Here is a 9,327-nt window from a genome sequence, read left to right as displayed (position 1 = left end):
ATGATATATGACCAGGTCCAAGACTAATTATTCTCGTATTTGATTTTCCAAAGTCTATGCTTAAGTCAGAGAAGAAAATTCATAGTATTGACTTGGACAATGGCTCGTTTTTACCTTATATAATCAAGACTCTTAATCTCCATACTCTCACTCACACATTCATTTCACCAATGGAAAGTTATGGTCCAGTGCAAAGGTCATCAGCCACTTCTGCAAATCCTCCTTCCGAAACCAAACCTTATGAATCAAAAGAAAGCTCGAATCTTGAAAAAAACCAACCATTTTCCTTCCAAATTACATGTCCATTTAGTATCCCTTCCACTCCTGAATCAGCTGCAGCCCGAATTATAAGAAACTTAGGCAAATTCGGGCTCTACTATGCTGAATTTGTGTGGATAGTTCTTTTCATCGCGCTTATTCCTGAACGTAAGGTTTCATTAGTCTATTTAGTTGCCATGAAGGAAGTGACAATCTTGTACTTGTTATTGCTTCGAGCAGTGGCTAATACAGTTCTGTTTCGTTGGCTTTTCGTGTTCGATACTAAGCCTATTGTTCTGCCACTTCTAGCCATTGGGACATCCCTTGCTCTAATTCTTACTGATGCTGGAATCCATCTTTTGATCACTTTGGCTGCAGCTCTGCCTATCGTTTTGGCTCATTCAGTTCTGTGGATAGCTGAGGATTATGGTCTAAATGAGGAGATTACTCAAGAATCTGTACCCCTTATCTGTACTGTGTAAAATAAGGCTAGTTTGCTGATGATTTTCTGAAATAAAGCCAAGGATGTTGTCATGTTGAGTTTGTGAAATTTTTCCCCCCCTTACCATATAGGGAAGATTGGTGCTACATGATAGTTGAAGTTTTTCTTTTGGTCCTTTTAAATGTTGTATTTCTGTTTTGATATATGTTCCAGAAATTGTATGCTACAAACTACAGTCCAGGGGTTCAATCAAATGATGAATGTTGAAAAGAAGCATTTGGAAAAAAGATATTGTGAAACGTAAACACGTTTTGTTGTGTAATTAATCATCTTTGCTAGAGAAATAGTTGCGTTTCTAGGTCTAGCTTGGACTTAGTCGTCTTCTTGTTGTTTGTCTCATTATACTTCTTTATCAAAAGAAGTAGAAGAAGAATGTTGATGCTAATATCCTTACAAATAAAATTGAAGAATTCAGATACATGCGAATTTTTCTAAGATTTTCCTAAATAAAGGTGAAGATCTTCTTTAACTCTTAACTACATCTTAAAACAAAAAGATTTACTATCTAATCTATAAAGGTAGTCACCAACCAGATCCTATCTCCTTCCAGGAACTTGATAAAGTTGTAATTTATGAGCATTAAAGTTGATATTTTTACAGTTTAATAAAAATTCAGAGATGAATATTAGGATTCTATTAGTTTTACGAATTTATAAGGTAATTACAACTAACTTTATATATGTAATTTAATCATTAACATAAAATAAATAATAAGTAAATATGATGACAAGATTTTTACACAATTAGTGAACAAAACCTAAATTCAGTTAAGTTATATGCATTTTGTTTACCTGTAAAACGGTACAATTGAAAGCGAACTGATTTGATCCAAAACGATAAATAAATAAGATTAAAAATAAGACTTAGCGTTAAAACCAAAGGAAATGACAAGCCTAGCTCCGGGAGTGATGCTTCTAAGAACAGAAATAAGAGCTATATAAAATAGAAAGTAATGTTGTATTATTTAGCTTGAGAATAAAATATAGCATAAGTTTTGCCAGAGATTTTCGTGTCCTTCCAATGGTTGTTGAAACCACTATTTATAGATATGCCTAAGAAACAAGATCCTAGGATCAAGCCCCTCTTAAATGACAATAAATGGGCCCATTGATAAACATGTAACGGTAGGCCATGAATGCCAAAATTCTCTGCGACGACTACCTATTTCATATTATAGAATATTCCTCATTAAATGCCATCTAGTGACAACCATTCGACCTGCTCAACATTGGTTATGCTCCCTTTGGGACTTATCCGATGTTAGCTGCAGCTGTTGCTCCCGGTCTTAATTCTTACTTGATTTATCTTCCGCATGTCTCCGGTTTCACATATCACTCTATCATTCGATCATTCAATATAAACTGATTTTACCCTATACAGATAGCCCCCCTGCTTTTTGGTGGCACGTCTTTGTGTCATCGGGATTGGTGAAGATTCCTTTCTTGGCGGAAAATTTTCTGAAGCCTTTTGAGTAATCTCTGACGCTTGATAAAACGTATGTCATCTAGCGTTTAATATCCCGAACAGTGTTGCCCCACGGTTAAGCAATATTTTCGCCGATTTTCGAGGTAATCATAACCATGATTTTTGCCATCTATATCTTTACTTATAATCATCATCTTATCTCTTTCACTTCCAAATCCCTCATAAGTTCATTACCTTCTTTGATCTCAATCTTTTTCTGCTTTCATCTCTTTATGACTTTCTTCAAAACTCAGTCATATTCCAGCTATTATGGCTTCTTTTACTGATTTTTTTTGAATACTCTGGTCTTCTCTTTGATGGAGGCCCAAAGAGAAGCATGGATAAGGAGGTTGATGTTAATGTTGACCCCCTACAGTATGCACCATCACACCTAAACACTTGAGCACTATTAATAATTTCCAAGAGAAGTTCCCTTCTGCAAATCCTCGAACTTGGGCTATTAGCAGGTATCCCTCTTCTATTACCCCGTCGAGTATTGTGAAGGAGGATTGTAACTGCCATGACCTAAACATCATTACCATTGACCTGGTAGAGCGGGTTACCTTTACCAAGAATTTTTTATGCATATCTATACGTACCCCTTCACTTTGGGTCCGTTTTCTTTGAGTGGGGGACTTGACCCCGTGATCTTGGAGTTATGCCACCGGTACCAGGTCTGGTTGGAACAAGTAAGACCTTCTATGTGGCGAACGATGGCTTGTCTACGCCAGCTGTGCACGGAGACGGGAAAACCCCTAACCCTGGCGCATATTATGAACCTCTACTCCCCCAAAATCTTTCATGGGGGAGTTATAAATTTTAGCAAGTGCGTACACCATGCTCTGCTTACCAGCATGGATGATGACAATGATCGTGGGTGGATAGAGCGGTTTCTCGTTATTGCTACCAGGGATATCATCCCGGCCACAACTCTATCTTTTCCCAAATCATGGATTCATTCACGTAAGTTTGTAATCTATCTTTTTCCCCGTAAAAAGACGGTTTCCTGTCATTCCTAACCTTTTTATTTCCAATATTTCAGCCACTCGGTGGACACTACCAAGGATTGAAGGCCTGAACTAATGGATTTAGAAGATTCTAGATATTATTACGCTAGAGACCCGTCAACAGAAGAAGATGGCCCCTAAATACGGATGGAAGGCCAAGAACCGCGGTGTTACATCTCGTGTTTTCGTACGTTAGAAGTTTCATCCTCAGTTGATCGATGTAGACTCGGGGATGAGATTATCTTGAGGTTAACGTATTTATGCTATTTATAATAAGCGATAAGTAAGTGTTATGAAGGATAAAGGGTACACGAATTAAAGGAAACGAGTTTCGTTAAAATTGGCCAATTTGACAAAAAATACGGGTCGAGCGATAATACCCGATAATTATAAACTAGTACATGCAAGGTACCATATGACCACGGTAGTATAATGTATAAAGTATATTAAAAATAAGTAGAATTTTAAGAAATTTTTGGTAATTTTTAAATTATACGGGTAATTGGTTAATTACCAGATAACGGGACATTACCCAATTAAGTAATAAGTGGATAATTTTTTTTTATAAATTATCCCCCAAACACGTGGCAAGAAGCCACCATGTCAAGAAGTGACTAAGTAGTCATTTATGCCTAGGTGGCGACCTAGGCATAAAAGAGCATGGATGACTATCCTAAATTGTCTTGTCACAATCCAATATGAATTAAAATTCGAAGGAACCAAAAGCGTACTCCTCTCAAAATTCCAATTCATTTCATTTGAAGGCTTTGCAACAGACGTTGCTTTCTGAATCTCAAAATTCCAATTCATTTCATTTGAAGGCTTTGCAACAGACGTTGCTTTCAGAATCTCAAAATTCCAATTCATTTATTTTGAAGGTTCTACAATAGAACATTGCTTTCTGAATTTCAAAACAGTAGTAGTGAGGCTTCTTCTATCAAATTCAACGAGAATTATTATTAGAAGCTTAACAACGTAAAATTTTTTGCAATTCTAAAGGAGTACGGTGCAATCTTTTCCAAAAATATCATACGGATTTTCCCTACTCCAAGTATGTGAAGGCCCTCCCTTCTTTCTTTTGGCATGATACAAACTATACTGAAGAAACGAGCAAACGTACAGTTTCCATAAATTACTCTATTCATAGAAATACTCGGGGTGTCTATATTCTTAATTCCCCATGTGAATTTTTATTATCTTCTGTTCATGGGTCTCAGAGTAATACACAGTTGGAAAAGTTTATCTGGAAGGAATATTGAGATTTTTACATATTTTAATGCATTTCACCCATTCATACATGTGCATTGACCTATGACCAGATGACGTTATATACGCGTACATATGTAAATATATGTATATGGGATATGGGAAAAGGTTACGGCGTTATATACGCACCACCACCTGATCAGCTGGTATATGTTGATGATGTTGCCCACGGTGGCCGAGACGATACGATAGGATACCCTTAGTGGCTTGATGATATAATGTACACCCATACTTATGCATGGCATGACATTTATACGCACGTACATGACATTATAAGTGTTTTAGAATTTAGAAAGTTATTTAGATTTAAAAACGTGTTTCTATATTCCATGTTTCATCTATGTCTTTTATGTACTAATTTTCATGCCTTACATATTCAGTACATTTTTCGTACTGACGCCCTATTTCACGGGGCCTGCGTTTTATGCTCGCATGTGCAGGTAGGCAAGTTGACGGTCCCCCTTCTTAGGATCCTTGATCAGCGTGTGTTGGCGTGCTCCACTTGATCCAGAGCTGCTTTTGATTTTGGTACGATACGTTTTTATATATATATAGGAATGACGTAACTCAGTCCCGTCTTTGTACAGTTGTGTTTCCATTAGAGGCATGTAGACAATATGTCTAGTTGGGTTGTATGTGGCCTTGTCGGCTTTCAGTTATTAGATGTATAGTTGTCTATTGCAGCCTTGTCGGCTTTCAGTTATTAGATGTATAGTTGTCTATTGCAGCCTTGCCGGCTCGTCCACTGTATTCTGCATATATACGTACATATGCCTTGTTGTAAAGTTTCCTTCATGTATGTTATCTTCGTAATTCAACAGATATTATACAGGTTCATACCCTAGACGCATGCTTAGGGGTGTTTGACAGGTAGGACTCAAGCACCCGTCGCGACCCATCGGTTTGGGTCGTGACACACGGTATGCTGATTCTTTCTACTTTCCGCCTTTGTATGTACATAAGAAAACTTAGTAACCATATCTTTTTGTTTGATTCACGACTCCCGCAGGGTTGTGTCATGTGCCTCGAAGTTGCAGTTTTGGCCGATCCAGCATATGCTGATCCCTTGTTGCAAGAGGCTCTGAGATAATAGATAATGCCAATTCTCGCTTTCCGATCCCTTTTGCTGTTACTGGTCCTGTGAGGTAGGAAATCGGCCTTCTTCTGCCTTTGGTTGGTGAGCAACCAATAATCAGCACTGCCCCTATCGCAGCTACTTGTCAGCCTAAAACACCATCAACTTCATTCCCCTCCACACCAGTCGCGCCTTTATCACCAACAATAGCTACATCTCCTCCACCAGCCATCAATGTCCGAGAAGAAGCTGCTTCTCCTCCTTAGTCTTTCGATCACGGGAATTTGGGGCACAATTATTCACCCTCTTCTCCGGATCCCCGAGGAAGGTGGAGCGTTATTCTCTCAATTTTGAAGGAGTGCCATCTTCTGTCTAGGCCAGTGGAGCTTGACGATTACCTGAAGTCACTGGCTTCAGAGAAAGATAAGAAGAAGATACATTCCCTTTCTAGGGAGTGTATGTTGAACAACTCCATGCACAATGCAGCAGCAATACCACACTTGTTCTCCTACTAATATTTTTTGTTGATCTGTTATACTGGGGTTTTCTAACTTTGATATACATTTAGCAGGCAACTTCCTTACTTCCGAGGGCCTTCAGAGACTGATCCTCGCTAAAGAAGGACTTATGTCCGAGAGGGATCAACTATTTTCCAAGAGTAACCAAAGAGATTGATCCTCGATAAAGAGGGAATTATGTCCGAGCGGGATCAGGTGTCGTCCGAGAGGAACCAAATTGTTGCTCGCCTCCCGGTGCTGGAAGCAAAAGTTGTTGAGGCGAGTGAACTAGAGGTTCGGCTGCAGTAAAGCGAGCAAGAAGTGATGGCCTTAGCCAAGAACCCACTCAGCTAAATGTACAGTTTCAAGAGGCTAAAGCTAAATGGGTTGAGGTCCAAGATGTTATGCTACTGCTGCCGAGCGCGAGTCTGCCTCCATTGAATGAGTGAATAATTTGGAGGCAGCCTTGAATTCCAAAGTCGAAAAGGTTGCTGCTACTGAGGAAAAACTGTCCTGGGTGGAAGAGAGGTATAAGAAGATCATGGAGAAAAATCGGGTTCACATGTCTACAATCTGTGATCTTGTATTTATCCTTGGCCCACAAGATCCGTGCGAGATGGCCTTTTAGCTGAGGTTGACAGACTCAAGGTAAAGCTCCAACACCAAGGGGATTCTCTCATCTTTGAAAAGACATACTCTATGTATCATATGTAGAGGAAAACCTTGGAGGAGGCCAAAGCAGTCATCATTGATATCGTTGATGAAATCACCAAGGCCCGAGCGTTGGAGTTAACTGCTCAAGAACGTCTCTCGGCTCAGGATGATGCAACTGATTCTTCTAGTACCGGCTCCAAATATTCAGGAATCGAGGAGAAACTTGAAGAAAATATTGATGAAGGCCAAGATCCTGCACCGACGCTAGATCCGCCCACTTCTCCCTGGGGGTGCGTAGATGCCTCTCTCCACCGAGTTTTGATGGCGATGAAGTTGACACTTTTTTCTCTTTTCTTTGTTATTTTCCTTTGTCTTTTGTACAATGTTGATAAATAAAGAAGACCTTTATTTAAATAATGCACAAAGTTTATTCTTTTTGCGTTGAATTAGATAAGGCTTCAGATGTATTTTTGTCTGATAGCTTTTGGGTTCTGGGCATAAATTCTTCTGGAACCAACCCTTTACTATGAGGGTTTCATAAGAGAGGGCCCTCTTATGTTTACGGTGCTCTTGAAGAGGATGTCTCCTGTTAATTCTGACACAAGCATTTGAAGTTTTTTATTAACTTTCAAATGATAAAATAAATTTCATCGTTTGGACAAGAAGCACGATAAAAATAAAATAAATTTATTTTATTCCTTATATCTTTAAAAGTATATAAGCATTTGTTTGCTTAAAAAAGAAATTAACAATACATGTGGCTTACTTGTACAACTTGTTTGTGCGGGGCTGGCTGTGTAGTCCCCGGTCTCGATGAGACATTATTGTTCCCAGGTATTGTAGTTTCGATTTTTGTGGCAATCACGTTGCCGTATTCTCATATTATTCCCTCCAGTATTCAGTGCGAAGTATGCGAATTGGAATACTAAAAGTCTTGCTCCGTTGAGAAAAATACTTGTGAATGGTTGAATAATCTTTAGTTCAATGGCAAGCTTTGCTTCCCATTAGGGACTTTGCCATCGAGCCAAAGATTATCTAACCATCACATAGTGGCTTATCATATTGATGTCTTGTCATTTAAAGGTCTTAACTTTGTTGATGAGGCTCCCGTCGTAGTTTGCTTTTCGTTGTTGTCCTGTTAAAAACTTTCTAGAAAAACCCGATTGGGACAAAAACCGATCGAAGGAAAAAAGAGTAGAGCACATACTTTCGGTACATGTAGGATCTATCAGTAATAATACCATTTGAGATGAGTCATGTTCTAGCTGCTAGGAAATTTGACTCCATCTTGATTCTCCAGCTTGTATGATCCTTTACTGGTGATAGCTGAAACCTGACAGAGGTTGTCCTACATCGAACCCAGCTTCCCAGCGTTGATTTTTTGAGTGTTCTAACTCACTTTTCTCAAAACCATGTCTCCTACTTTAAAGTAGCAGAGATTAGCCCTCCGGTTATAATATCATTCCATCCTTTATTTGAGCCACCATCCTCACATGTGCTAAGTCCCTACGCTCATCGAGCAATTCCAGCATTACCAGCAAAGCCTTATTATTTGCTTCTTCAATTGCTCGGAAGAACCGTAAAGTTGGTTCTCCTACTTCCACTAGGGTCAGAGCTTCTGCATCGTATACGAGAGAGAAATGTGTCATTCCCGTGCTTCATTTTGTCATTGTTCGGTAACTCTTCGGATCACTTTCCTTTAGCTACTTCTAACCTCTTTTTGTGGTTTTAAATAGTTACTTTATTGGTTGATTTTTCCTACCCATTAGCGCTCGGATGGTATGGTGAGGATGTAAACTGTGGTCCATTTCACAGGCAATCTCCTTTGGTATTCTAAACCGGCAAATTTTGTTTTACCATAGGAAGTCGACCACTTCACGCTCACCAATATTTTGGTAAGGACATGCTTCAACCCATTTAGTTAAGTAATCAGTTAAAATTAAAAGGAATCATACTTTTTCAGGACCCAGTGGCAGTGACCCAACTATATCCACCCCCCATTTGATGAATGGCCATAGGGATAGTACCTAATGTAAGAGTTCTGCTGGTTGGTGCACTAATTATGCATGACGCTGATATTTGTCGCATTTTTGAATGAACGCTTTTGCGTCCTGTTCCATTTGGGCAGTAGTATCCTGCCCTTACCATCTTTAGTACCAACGAGTCAGTAGCGGAATGGTTCTCGCAAATTTCTTCATAGACCTTTCTCATCATGTATCCTGCTTCTAGGGCTCTTAAACATCGGGCTAATGGGCCTTGGAATGATCTCCTATATAACTGTCCACCTAAGAGGTTATAGCGAGCTGCTTTAGTACATAGTACCCGGGATGCCTTCGGGTCTTCGAGCAGTTTGCCATGCTGAAGATAGTTTATGAACTCATTCCTACAGTCCCATAATAGGTTGGTCGTATTTACTTCGCAATTGTCGTCCACATCTAGTACCGAATGGAAAGTTGACCGACAATACCATAGTCAGTTCCTTTCATCTCCGTGTATGACCCTAAATTGGCCAATGCATTCACTTCTACATTCTCTTCTCTTGGGATGTGTGTGATCGACTACTCCCTAAATCAAGCAAAAAAAGTTTGAACTTTAATCACATGT

This window comes from Nicotiana sylvestris, chromosome 1 (assembly GCF_000393655.2).
Source record: "Nicotiana sylvestris chromosome 1, ASM39365v2, whole genome shotgun sequence".
NCBI classification, from domain to species: Eukaryota; Viridiplantae; Streptophyta; class Magnoliopsida; order Solanales; family Solanaceae; genus Nicotiana; species Nicotiana sylvestris.
The sequence above is the reverse complement of the archived record's forward strand: the minus strand, read 5'-3'. Positions refer to the sequence as shown.